Below are 14016 nucleotides of genomic sequence, written 5' to 3'. Positions count from 1 at the left end.
ATGGCATCAGGGAAATGATGACATGACTTGCAGTTGATTTTGATTTGAGTGAGGGAGGGAGGGCTGTGCAAGGTCACTAGCCCCACTTTCTCCTCCAGAGCCATCTGGGTCCAGTGGCCTGATATTCACCAGGAGGACTGGAGAGGGCCCAGGCTGCATTGGAAGACCCTGGCCCTTTTAGGCCTTTGAGTAACCACTCATAGTAAGCACGAGGTAAATGCTTTATCCATCTGTCTGTCTATCATAGAAGCATAGATTTAGAGCTTCAAGGGACCGTAGAAGTTGATTAGTCCAAGAGTACACAAGTAGTAAGTAACAAAGCTTAGGGGATTCAAACCCAGGTCCTCTAATTATACTGTAGTGCCTCCACTAAGGGGGCAGGGGAAGAAGCCCTGCATGTACTCAAGATTTGTTTGAGAGATTCACTGCCCTTTGGGGTTGAATTCTATTTAGGCAGTAATCACATATAAGATATATTTCTGGAGAAGTTGTTTTAAGTTGTATATCTGGAAAATTGATATGTTACAACTGATTTCCCCATAGAACAGTGGTTATAATAGGCATTATATTCCTGTCCTAAGAGAACTTAGTGACAAGCTTTTTGCAAAACTGTTTCCAAACACTAGTTCTTCAATTATGAAGCATATGTCTATAGGCATAGAGTAGTAGTTCTTTAGCTGGGGTCAGTTTTATTTTAATAACCATTTCAATATAATTTGTTTCCTTTGTAATCCTATGTATTTTATGCATTTAAAAACATTTGAAAGAGTCCTTAGGACTTAGAAAAGGGTACATAGCACAAAAGAGTTAAGAATCCCTACTATAAAGTATAAAAACGTTCCAAAGTTATGTACATCACTAAACATGATGGAGTAAATCAGATCCCTTTACTTGTTCCTGCATATTCCCTCATCAAATATATTCATTTATTCATCTACTTTAAATGTTGTTTTCTACCAGGAAGAATACCATCCTTGAGGACAGAGACAGATCTGTTTTGGTCTTCTTATCTCCAGTGCCTACTATGGGGATTTGCACTTAATAGGTGCTTCATCATCGCTGGAGAATTGTGAAGAAGTCTGGAGAGTCAGAAGTGGAGCCTTTAGAGGAATGAGGGAGTTTTCTATTCTCTGAGTCCCCTTTAAAAAGAAATAAAAAACATAGAAAATATAAATTGGCACAATGAGAAGGGGACCGGAATGAATGTGTAATGTTTTCCTTCCCTTGGATCCAGAATGCCAACATTGTCTAGAGTATGGATCAGATTTCCTCTACCAGCATTTCAAAAACATTAGTGAATTTTCATCTCGGGTATCTGAGTTTGTTGTAGTGCTAATGCAGTCCAAGTCAGGGGTTTGAACTTAGTTTTCTTTGTTCTTTCCTAGGGCCACAGAGTGAGCTAAAAATCCTTAACAAGATCAGGAAGCTATATACAGTCCAAGAAACAGGGACCTTGGTTATCCCCTTCAGCGGTAGAACGGATGTGGAGGTGAGATTTCTAGATAAGAGAAATGACAGCTTTCTAGGATGAGGAGTTCTAGAAGAAGGAAACAGAATACGTTTAACCTGGAGTAGTTCAGGGCTGATCTCAGTGAGGGCACCCAACAGTGAGAGCCGTGTAGGGACAGGTTTCTGAATGGAGATTCCCGGTGAGAAAAGTCTTACTTAATTTTTGCATTAAGGGTCTAAGGGGGGTGCACACAGTGAAATATACAAATAATATCCAATAATAATAATAATAGCGAGCATTTATATGGTGCTTTAAGCTTCAAGAAGCACTTTCCTTACGTTATGATCATACTAAACTTACTTGGGTAGTAAAAGAAAAATTCAGAGGAAATAAACTGCAGAAAGAGGCCATTGGCAAAAAAAAAAAGTTGGGAAATGTATTTCAGTGTGGGCATGTATAAGGGAGCAAATTTAGGAGAAATACAGCCCAAACTACACTTCCACGTGTGTATCCTACGTAATCTGTATACCTTTGCTGCTCCTTCCTCAGTGAATTTATTATCCCAGGCTAGAAACTTGGAGTCACCTTTTACCTTGCCTTTCCCAGTTCTACCTACCTCCCTACCTACCCACCCAGGGGCTATTCCAAACTTTCTGTTTAAGTCTCCATCCTGAGCTGCACCCTCCTTCCCAACAGATGACATAACTCTCTGCTTTCTAAGAAAGGTGATGGAAGACATCCAGTATGAGTTCCCTCAGTTTCACTTCTTCAGGCCAGTATTTATCCATTCTTCCCTCCCTTTTTTTTTTCTTATTTCAGAATTCAGCTTGCCTTTGGGTGTGGAAACTTGGATGGGGAGGGCCCTTGCTCCTGGATGGAGCTAATTAAGAACAATTAAGCAAAGTAGATAGATTAGTATTGAACTGTATAAGCCTAGCAGTGAGTTCAGAATTCAGATACCACTAGGAAAAAAATCATAAGCTGGTAAAAACAGCAGGCTGCTAAGGCCACAAAAGCAAGCATTTTCCTTTACTTCCTGTTTTTCCAAAGACTAATCCTTGGGCCCCTGGGTTTGAAAAGAAAGCCAGTACCCCCCAAGAAGGGAGGGAAAATGGAAAGGAAAAACCAACTGTTAGCTGTTAAGGAAACTCCATCTACATGAAGGCAGGAGGAATGAGTTGTACAAGCATCCTTCCCACTGCACCTTCCTCTGTTACCGTCAAGGGACAATGCCTCGGAGTACTTAGTAAGTATTTAATAAATATTCATTGATTGAAATACTTGCCATTTGACCGTACCACCCAGTACTAATCTGACCTGCTGGAAGCTCTCAAATTTTTATGATTTTGGTATTCAGTTCATACTATTTCTAATTCTTTTACTGTCTTCAGAATTTTTAATACTCATACCAATGGTCCTGTCAGTAACAAGTTACATTTATATAGCATGTGAGGTTTAATAAGCACTCTTGTCACAACAACCCTATGAAGTAAGTAGTGCAGGTATCAATACACCCATTTTACAGGTGAGGAAACAGGCTCAGAGAGGTGAAGTGGCTTTGGAGGGATACGCACATGCACACGTGCGCTCATGGATGAATACATTCCAAAGAGGGATCCACTCTGTTCAACTTGGAGCTTTCTGACTCCTCAGTGCTTTTTTCCATTATATCACACTACCTCTTGTCTCCACAATTCCTTAAACTCTAGCCCTAAGATTTCCATCTTTTTTCGTTCAGTCACCCAGCGGAGTGGTCATACTTCAGAGCTCTTCATCCCTTAAGACTCTTTCACTTCCAATAAGCTGAATTCCAAAATCACCTTTCTGACCTCCTAGCCTACCCATTCCCTTACTCCAGTGGCATGTTTTTAGTCCTCATCCTCTGTGGTCTCTCTACAGTAGATGACACTGTTCATCACTTCTTTCTCTCTTGGCTTTCGTGACATAGGAGATAATATGCTCGAGTGAGTGGAAAGAACTCTGAACAGAAAGACTTCATTTTTAGCTCCTGCTAAGCCACTAACTACTTGTTTGGCCTTGGGCAAATCCCTTACCATCTTTAGGTCTCTACAAAATGAGGAGATTAGATTCCCTGCCATCTCCACATCATGCCTTATGCTCTCAGCCCAGGATTCTCCTCTCCCACTAGAGCCTACAGCTCTGATTTGTGGTTTTCACCTTCTCTCGCCGGGGTCTAGGACTTCATTCCACTCAGCATCTGTCTTTTCACTGGTCAGGGCCCATCTCACCCCTAATCCCCACCCCCCTTTTTATCTTCCTCCATTAGGATGTAGGCTCCTTGAGGGCAGGGATTGTCATGTTTGCTTCTATTTGTATCTTCAGTGCTCAGCACCATGCCTGGCACATAGTAAGCACTTAATCAACCTTTTAAATCTGTTTTTATTAGATGATCATTCTAGCCAAACCACACTGCCTGCATTGCAATGAACTTGCCCTGATGTTCCCTAACTCTTCACCTTTTCTTATACTATCCTTTATGTCCAGAAGGGACTCTTAGATCTTTACCTTTTATAATCCTTCCCATCTCCCAAGGTCCAACTCAATTGCCAACTTCTTTATGATGCTCCTATGAATTTCCCCAGCTAAAGGTAATTTCTCTGGTCTGGAATTTCCAGTATTTTGTATAGACCTCTTTTCACATATTTTCTCATTTGTATTATAGTTATTTGTGTTAATTTATGGCATCCAGTCTGATATCAATTTTTGTCATTTGTACCTTCTGAGATAACCTCTCATGCATTCTGCCCCTTACATTCCCAGTCCCTTCTGGCTAGTGGAGCAGTGTATATACTGCTGGAATGCAGGTCAGACCTGAGTTCCAATCCTCCTCATACACTTACTAGCTGTGTGGCTCTGTGCACACTTAGCATAAGTTTCTTCATCTGCAAAGTAAAGATTATAATAGCACTTGCTTTAAAGGGTTAATGTGAAGATTAAATGAGATAATATTTGTAAAACCTTTTGTCCACTTAAAGTGTGATATAAATGCTAGCTGTTCCATGTCAGTAACCTAACTGGTTCTGTCTCTTCCTCACTGCAGTCCTCCTTGTGTGCCAACACAAGATTAAAACCCTTCTTTCATTATGTAATGCCCCTGCTCAAAAGCTCTTATTAGCTCACTGCCCCTCCCCCTTGGCCCCCGTAAAGTCCAAGCGTGCTCCTTTGTATCTAGCCCAAGTCTGCTCTCCCTGATACTCCTCTGACTAATCTCAAACTGGCCTTGTTACGGAACACTACATGGCTTTTATGCTCTCCCCCTTCCTACCTTTGCAGCCATCCTTCAAGGCCCAGCCAAAGTCTTAGCACCTCCCTGAAGCCTCCTCCAAATGCTACTGCCTACACTGATCTCTCCTTCTCAACGGCTATGTAATGAGGTGTTGAACTGTTATTTTCTGGTTATTCCAAGTGTGCTAGTTATGGCTCCCCAACAAGATTATAAGCTCTGGAGGGCAGGGATAGTGTGGGATTTAGGTTTCTTTGCAGAATTAACCCTGCCAAGAAGGAAAGGGAAAAGAAACCTTATTGGTACAATGTAACAGTTATATGGCTCTTCCCATCAGGTATCACATTCTCCCAGGAACAAAAAGAATTTACAGGCAGCTTTAAGGGGAATCCTGTTGTTTGTACCAAGAGGAGGAGACACATAGTGGTAGTTGGTGCAAAGATAAACCCTGCGTAGGGGGTATTGAGCTAACAAGGCTTAATGGGAGGTGTGCCACCTTCACCTTCCTGGAGCATGTAGTGCAATGAGAGAGCTAGAAAAGACTTATAAAATCTGCTAAACATTATCCCTTTTTGCCGATTCACCTGGGAAAGAAAAATAGAGCCAGAATGAGAAGGAATATTTCTCAGTTGGTATTGAAGTCCTGGGTAGGAAACAAAACACTTGAAGGCACAGGTGGCATTTTCATTCCTTCTTCCGGTTGAAGTTAATGAGTTTGGGAAAAGAAGTGAACAGCCAGATACCTTGATCTTAGTAAAGTTATGTTTGGGCAGAGACCCACTGACCTGATTCACTGAAGAGGACCGAGATGACATCACTATGTTGGGGTCAAGATACAGCGTGTCTGACTGTGGCTGATCAGACCAATAAAAGGCTCTACTGCAGTTAGGACACAGGTAGTCCTTATGAACATTTAGAGTGGAATATGCGTGCACGCGTGTGTGTATATTCATATTCTCTAACATGCCTTCCATCTACCATCCCTTACCGAAATCTGCTTGTTCTTCCCCCGACTCCAGCCCCGCAACCTCCTATTACACTGCATTTCTAGCCATCTTATCCAACGCTGGTAGTAACTTCTCTCATACTTCCTGACATACCGGTCCTAGAGGGGGAGTCATGATATTCTTCGAACCCCCAATTCCTTAGCCTTCTTAAATCCCATGATCTGCGCCATTATTCCACTTCAGCCACTCGTAACGATGGTCGCACACCAGATTGGCATTCCCATATCTGGCCATAACTTCCTGTTATCTCACTTCTCCCTATGCCTCCGCACTCCTAAATCTATTCGCTCTCATAGAAATCTCCAGCTTCTCCACCTCTCAGTCCTGAGTGCAGGTTAGAACAAGCCTGACATTCCCCTCCTCATCTTTTATGAAATGCAAAATGAAACATTCACCTTTGAAGCTTCTCCTGCACTGAGCACTGAGCACATAGTAAATGCTTCCCAACTTGACTTCCCCTCCCTTCCATTCCAGCACCTACTTCCTGTGCAGTGGTTAGAACAAGATTTGCAATATCAATTCCTCATGGAACAAAAAGAAATCTGTACCCCCAAATAGTTTAGTACCTACAGAACCCATCCATGCTTTAGTAGATGGTTTCATGAGTTGATAAAAAAATCATAAACTGGTATCCAATCTTTGAGTGATGATTCTCAGAGGACAAACTCTCGGGTGTGCATGTGAACCCTTTCTAAATCAGTAGTACATACCTACAAAAGCTTGTGCCCCAAGATGCAACCTTTAAGAATCCAGTATCACCTCTATTCCAGTAGGAGGCATCAGGAGATGACTTCAGGGATACGTGTGGACTGCTAGTAGATAATGTTATTAATAATAATAGAGTCTCAGAATTGGAAGAGATCTCAGAGTTCATTTAGTCCAACCTATAACTGAGAGAAAGCCTCTTTTACATCTCTGACAAGTGATCATCCAGTCTCCTCTTGAAAACCTTACGTTTGCTTTCTGTAAGAAAGTGTGGTTTAGTAGAAAGAGTATGGGGATTCTAAAGCAGAGGGCCTTAATTTGGATTCCTACTATTCTGCAATTATTAGCTGTGTAACTCTGGTTCAGTGAACCTCTCAGAGCTTTGGTTTCTCATCACAAAGCTGTGTGAAGCTCAAGTGTGATAAAAGCAATTTATAAATTATTAAAAGCTATACAAATGTGAGCTTTTGTTCATTACCTTGTTTTACAATTTTGTCTTTTCTCTCTTTGCCTTTATGTTAAATACCTCCATTTTGCACCCCCTTGACACTGAGTTATATTCTCTTCTGCCTTCTCACTATCTTTTGCCCCATGGTTACCTTTAAAAAAATCCATCCTGTCTAGAAAAATCCTGTTATCTTTGATAGGCTGAAGAAAAGAGAGGCATTCCCTTAGTTCTTTCAGATTCTTTAAGAAGGAAACTTACTTGAATTTGATACACATCATTGTTGATTGACTCTAAAAGAAACATAAATATAGCCCAAATTCTTTGCAAGTCCTTCAAACAGTTCTAAGTAACTAGGCTACAAAATAAGATATGAGTGTATGAGAAGTAAAAAGTGGTATGTGAAGACCAGTGGGAGAAAAGATCATTAAGAACAAACCAGGGAAGGTTTCATGGAGGAGATAGCATTCCAGCTGGGCTCCAGAAAGGTGTGGGGAAGATCAATCCAGTTTGGCTGGAGCAGAGTCCTTACAGAAGAGCGCAGCTGAATCAGACATTGGAAGGCCCTAAACGATCAGTAGTTTGAAGGCTGATTCAGTAGATAATAGGGAGCAATTGAAGGGTTTTGAGCAGAGTGCTGGTGTGCATTAGAAAACTAACAAAAGTAACAGATACACTTGAGCAGGGAGAGAATGGAGATAGAAAGACTGATTAGGAAGAAGATTGTGTTTAGTGGAATATCAAGTTTACACTTAGTTCCAGGGGTTGGGGCAGCCGGAAGGAGAATTATGTAAGGGGATTCCAAAAAGCATAGAGGAGGGTGCTAATGGAGGGCTTGGGGAGGCTTACCATTATGTCAACAGCATTTCCTTTAAAGCATAACCTAATAGAGGAAATTAATGCAGTTTCAATTCAATTTAATTCAAAAAAAACATTTATTGAACATCTACCGAGTACAAGGTAGTTTTTCTGTGCCCACAACGGTATGTCCTTCATCATTTGCTTGTAGGTTTAACCCTGCCTTAGTCATCTGGTGCTAATACAACCCCTCGATCAGGCAGCCTAGTACCAAGTCAGTCTTGCTGCTGGTTCCCTTCCAATCTTCTATGTTGGTTCCAGGTCTGGGCTCATTGTATTCTTGTCACTGACCCCTGAACTAATACCCCAGTTCTCCGGTAACTGGTTATCTGTCTTCTATGCCTTGTCCCAGCTTCAGTTAGGGGCCTCATCATCATCATCGCTAATAATTATTTAATATCTTAAAGTTTAAAGTAAAGCACGGAACACATCTCACATGAGCCTCAAAGTCAATCAAGCAGAATTTATTAAGTGTCTACTGTAGGCCAGGCACCGTGCTAGATGCTGGGAATACAAAGACAAAAAGAAACAATTCCTGCCCTGAAGGAGCTTACATTCTATAGGGGAAACAACATTTATACATGCTATCAAAAGAAAAATCCAGCATTTTTCTGTATTCCTTACTGATGGCCATCTTTTGAGAGACCTGCTCATTGACTTCTGCTGGATCGGCCTGCCTGTATAAACTCCTTCCGCTGCATGTTTGTTAACAGAAACCAGACCCATTCACCCATCCCCCATTATTAGATCTATCTAGTTTTCAAGTTGCAGTCGTTCTTGGTTTCGCCCGTCCTGCCACTGACCAAACCCAGGTACTAAAGCCCTTCTAGATGTAAAATTCTGATTCATGTCTTGGTAAAAACTGAGATTTTGAATAATTTGTGGCTCAGCAAATTAGTGCAAAATAATAATACAATTTTGGAGAATGGACTCAACTCAACTTCCCAAACATGTAAGGAACTCTTAGAAAATGTCTTTAGTCATCAAAGTTCTATTCAAATATTTCTAATTATTCCGTTATTGGTTAGTTATGTTTTGATAAACCCAAAACACCCATTCATCAGCTTGATCACTCCTCTGACTGGTACATATGGCAGCCTATGACTGTCTTCTCAGACCGTACAAGTCTTGAGTAAGACTTTCCATATTTATCAAAAGCAAATCATCATTGGTAATGTGATACGTGCTTTAATCTACTAAACCCCTTTCCATTGTCTCTTGGTTCATCTGCAATTTTGATTCTCTTGGGATCATTAAGAGCTAGCGGTTTTATCAAGAAGACCTCATAGCCAACTAACCTCGTTTTCTTTCTTGACAGAGTTATTACACCAATAGATCAGGGGAGTACTGCAGAGATCATTTGGTTAGGTTTCAGCAGAGCATTTAATGTAACTACAGTGAGATGGATTTTGAAATGACTGGCCCCCAGAAGTACTAATAAATGGGTTGATGTCACCTCGGAGACACAGATCTTTAGCTCTGCCCCTGGGATCCAGGGCTTGTGCTGTTCAACATGGTTTTTTGATCAATGATTAGGTTGAAGGCATAGACTTTATATCAAATTTGCAGATAACACAAAGAAGGGAAAGCTAACATGTTCTGTGATTGAGTCAGGATCCCAAAAAGATTTCTACAGGATGAATTGATGGGGTGAATCTAGTAAGATCTGTGGGACCTTAAGCAGACCTCCCTGGAACCCATGTTTCTCATCTTTAAAATATGATGGTTGGACTATATTACCTCCACCTCTGTAAAAATGAAATTCAGTAGAGGCAAATGTTCTACCTTTGAGTTAAAAAAAAACTCACTCCATAAACACACAGGAGGCGAGGCATTACTAGACAACAGTTTGCATGGAAAAGATCTAATAGTCTTAGTGGCATGCAGGCTCTGCATGAGACAGTATGCCATGTGGCAGCCAGAACACCTCAAGCACCTCTCTAGAATTGATAGTCCCACTATACTCTGTCCTGGTCAAACCACACCTGTAGTATTGTGGTCAGTTCTGGGCACAAGCTGCAGAGCACCAAGGAGAGGACATCCAGATTGATGAGAGCTCATGATGCCATACAAGGAGTGGCTGAAGGGACTGAGCATGAGACTTAATGGGGCCATGTTAATGATCTTCAAGAACTTGAGAAGTTGTCCCGTGTTAAAGGCAGAACTAGAAGCTGTGAGTAGAAGGTGCAAGGAAGATTTAGGCTCAATATAAGAAAAAAAACTTCCCAACAGAACTATCCAGAAATCAAAGTGGCAGCTTTGGGAGGTAGCCCAACTAGAGCTTTTCTAGCAAGGTTCCATAGTTGTTGGGGATGTCCCAGAGGACATTCTTGGTCATTTGTAGACTGGACTAGATGGCTTCTGAAGACTTTTCCAACTTGGAATTTCTGCGATTTTAATGTTCCAAAGTTCATAGTAATGTAGCATGAATAGGATAATGGTGTTAAAAGATGGGCATTTGCAGCAGCAAGAAACTTGGGATCATTGATACTTAACTGATAACTGATACTTCATTTCTAAAATGTAATGCAGCCCCCACTCTCTTGGTTATGTGGTGGCATGGATTTGGAGTCAGAAGTCCTTGATTCCTGGCTCCTTGCTAAGTGCATGACTTGAGCAAGTCAGCTTCTCTGGTCTGTAAAATGAGGGAGTTGGCCCAGGTGATTTAAAGTCCTTTCTAATTCTAAAGTCTCATAATAAATATAACTTCTAAATCCTATAATCATATTTGTTTCCAAGTTCAGATAATGGACCATCTCTAGCATCCTTCCAAAACAATCACACACACACATATACACACACACACACACACACACACACACACACTCACTAACTCAATGGGGTTGCTCACCCAGGCAGTGTTTTTTTTAATCTTCTTTGGGTTTGGTTTTTTTTCAGTATAGATGGCTAGGCCAAGCTCATGAGTGGTTGTGGAAGCCCAATAGTTTTCTAGGGCTCCCTGTGTAATTGAGCACATCAAACACAGGCAGGAATATATGGAGAACCTGGCCACCAGTAAGTAATTCTACTTTTACTTGGCTTTTGCCCAAGACTGTCTGAGCCAATCAATAAATATTTATTGAGCATCTACTATGTGCCAGGCCCTGTGCTAAGCTCTGGTGACACTGGTGATCACCTTCACTGAGCACATATCTTCCAGTTTTATGCCCTGTTGACACTGATACTCAGTGGCTTGAACAACATTCTCATCTATGCTTTTGATATGTTAGGAGACAGTTTTGTTTGAAAATCTTCAAAGCTGTATTCTGTAAGTCAAATGAGCTTTTTAAGTTAACAAACGACGCACAGTGGAATGTCACATTCTCTACATCTCTCCGTTGTGCGCCTACAGAGATGTGGGCTATAGTAGAAAATCTCCCCAAGTCTGCACGTTCCGTGCTCATTTTCGATTAATGCATCCTCAAAAACATAAAGACCTTAAAGCGAAAACAGGCGTGTTACTAGTTGCTAAATTCTTCTCGTTGCCTTTTTTTTGGTCACAGTACTGTCCACTAGCTTTTCCAGTCCGCTGAATTTTTCATTCTTTGAACTGATTCCCTAAGTACCTTTAAGATTTTGTTGCCTCCTGCAGGGTTTTTCTGCTTTTCTTTTTTAAACTCCCTATCTTGCCCAGGCTGAAAGTACAGGGGCTACTCACAAGCTCAGCTCTCCTCATTTCTGTGGGTTTGCCCCTCATTAGGCAACTGCCCCACCACCCAGGGGCTTACTATATTAATGTCAAGCTTAGTGGAGACACCTAATTGGCTTAGCCTACTGCAGCTCAGAACTCCTTAGCTCAGGAGATCCTCCCCTGGAGCAGAGAATACGGGTGTGTGCCACTACACCTCTCTCAGCATTAATTTCTACTATTATATATTTGTTCAAGTCCAACCATTCTTTCTGCCTTTCAAAGTGCCACCACCACGTCCTCACCTAGTACATCTGGCACTGAGTCGGGGCAGTTCAAATGTGATAGTTGCATTCACTTTTTGCCATAGATATTTTGGCAGATCTGATTGACTTGATGTTGTCTGTTCTCCCAGTTTCATTTACAGATTCTTCTATGATTTGGCTCAGTTGAGTCTTATGCCCACCTCTCTGCAGCTAGTTTTTAGTTTTTTGCCATTTTGGAATGAGATATTGTTCATAATCTTTCACCAAAATGTTGGAAGATTCTTACGGACATTCAGACGAAATATGCCTTCTTGCTCCTAGGAATTTTTTTCGTTGATCCTGTTTCTCCTCTGTGGGGCAACATAAAACAAACTTACTCCTCATCTTCCACAACCTTTCAAATTTTTAAAGACAGCAATTGTGTCTCTTTCAGGGTTAAACATCCCCAGATGTATCAACTATTCCTTTTGACTTTGCTTCTCCAACTCTAGCCATAAAATGCCTAGCACAGTTTTCTTTTGAAAACTGATCCAAAAGTCAAATGACCTAGGTCTGTCACTAATCACTTGAGTGATTTTGAGCAAACTAGAATCTTTGGGCTTGTTTTTTCATTTATAAAACAATCACTAAATTTCTGCTTTTATTCTTGTGGAGGCACTATATTCTGCAAACACTTCTCAAACATGACACCCAGACTCATCACAATAAATGTACTAAATGTGGTTCACAAGGTCATTTCTTTTTTTTTTCTTAATTTTACTAAATTAGCAGATCAAAGGGATGTAGTATCTAGATTTCAGCTGAGAGTTTGAAAAAATTTCTTGCAACATCCCTAAGCAAACACAAAATGGAGATCTGTGGCCTGAATGAGAGTATATATAAGATGGATTTGATATCAATCAAAAGAGGTTTCTGGTAGGGTGTCATAGGTCTCTCAATTCTGTTCTGATCACTTTTCTTAATGGTTTAAACATATATTTGGAATGCTTATAAAATTCACAAGTGACACAAGGCTGAAAGGAATAGCTAATGTAATGGACAGAATCAGTATCAAATATTAACAATAGGCCGTATATTAAAACAAATAGTTTTATAAATGTAAAGTTCTGTATTTACGTTCAAAAATGTCAAATGTGTAAGTATAGGGGGAAAAAGCCTGGGGATTTTAGTGAATTGACAGCTTAAAATGATGGGCAAGGCGCGTGATGCAGTGGAAAGAGATTTACAATCAGAGGACCCAGGTTTGAAATCTTGGCTCTACAATGTGACCCTGGGTAGTCATTTAACTTTTCTGGGCCTCAGTTTCACCTGCATAATGAGCATTGCATTAGATTATCTCTAAAGTCTCACCTAGTTTTAAATCTATATTCCCATGTGACAATGAAAAAATCTACTAAGCCTTAGTTCACATTAACAGAACTATAATGTGATGGCACTATTCTATTCTGGTAGAACCACGTGTGCACTAATATGTCCAGTTAAGGAGTATCACTGACAGAATGAAGAATAGTCAGGAGAACCACCAGGATATCAAATGAGGGACCACTGGAGTAACTGAAAGCCTTTAGCTTAAATGAAGGACAGAGGACATGGTAGCTATTGTCAAATATTTGAAGATCTGTTATCTGGGAAAAGGCTCCAGAGGACAGGACTAGAATCAAGATGTGGATGTTATATGAGAGTAGATTTTGGTTCAATATAAGGAAGGCCTTCATAATAACTGAAGCATCCAAAAACAGGATGGACTGTTTTGTAGGGATGTAATCTTCCCATCACTGTAAGTGTTCAAGGAGAGACGGACTATTCCCATTAAAGATATTTAAATATTCCTTAACTGGGTAGGAGATTGCTGTCTGTCTATTCATCCACCTAAAATATATCCAAAATTGACTAAGCTGGTTCTTTTTCGAAAGAACAAAATAATTAAATATCCAGCAGAAATACGAAGATTTTTTTATTTTGAAAGAACTGGTAGGTATTACAGGTATCATTACATACTCTATATAATGGCACATAAGTCAACCTTTTAAATTAAAAAACCAAAAACATCCTTCCTCTAAACTGGGGTTGACTTATATGTATTAGTATAAAAAGTATAAAAAGACTCCTGATCCATACAGTGCCCGCCCAAGCCAGCAAAGCACCACTCTGTTGGCTTTGGTCTCTCTCTTGTGCTGCTTTCCTCTCTACATCCTGCATCAGGAATCCAGTGGACAGAATGCTGAGTAGCAGCTATGTCAGTAACCCACTCAGGTCAATGGGAGACCCAAAAAAGGTAGTGAGTAGTTGGGGTTGGGTGGAGGACCAATTTGTAAGATGAACTTAGGTCATAATTGAGGTTTTGGTTCCACGCTACCTTAGTCATAAAATCAAAATTTGCTAAAGGGAAGATCTACTCTAAATGGACACATAA

General features: G+C 40.6%; 1 long non-coding RNA gene across 1 annotated transcript; it reads left to right on the top strand.

Annotated features, from left to right (window-relative positions):
* Window positions 1-118: 118 nt before the first annotated feature.
* LOC118830739 lies at window positions 119-6869 on the top strand. The gene is made up of 2 exons (XR_005009104.1): window positions 119-213; window positions 961-6869. It is a non-coding gene; the product is annotated as an uncharacterized LOC118830739 (long non-coding RNA).
* Window positions 6870-14016: the final 7147 nt, after the last annotated feature.

This window comes from Trichosurus vulpecula, chromosome 9, assembly GCF_011100635.1.
Source record: "Trichosurus vulpecula isolate mTriVul1 chromosome 9, mTriVul1.pri, whole genome shotgun sequence".
Taxonomy (NCBI): Eukaryota; Metazoa; Chordata; class Mammalia; order Diprotodontia; family Phalangeridae; genus Trichosurus; species Trichosurus vulpecula.
This window is presented reverse-complemented; position numbering and strand designations above follow the sequence as displayed.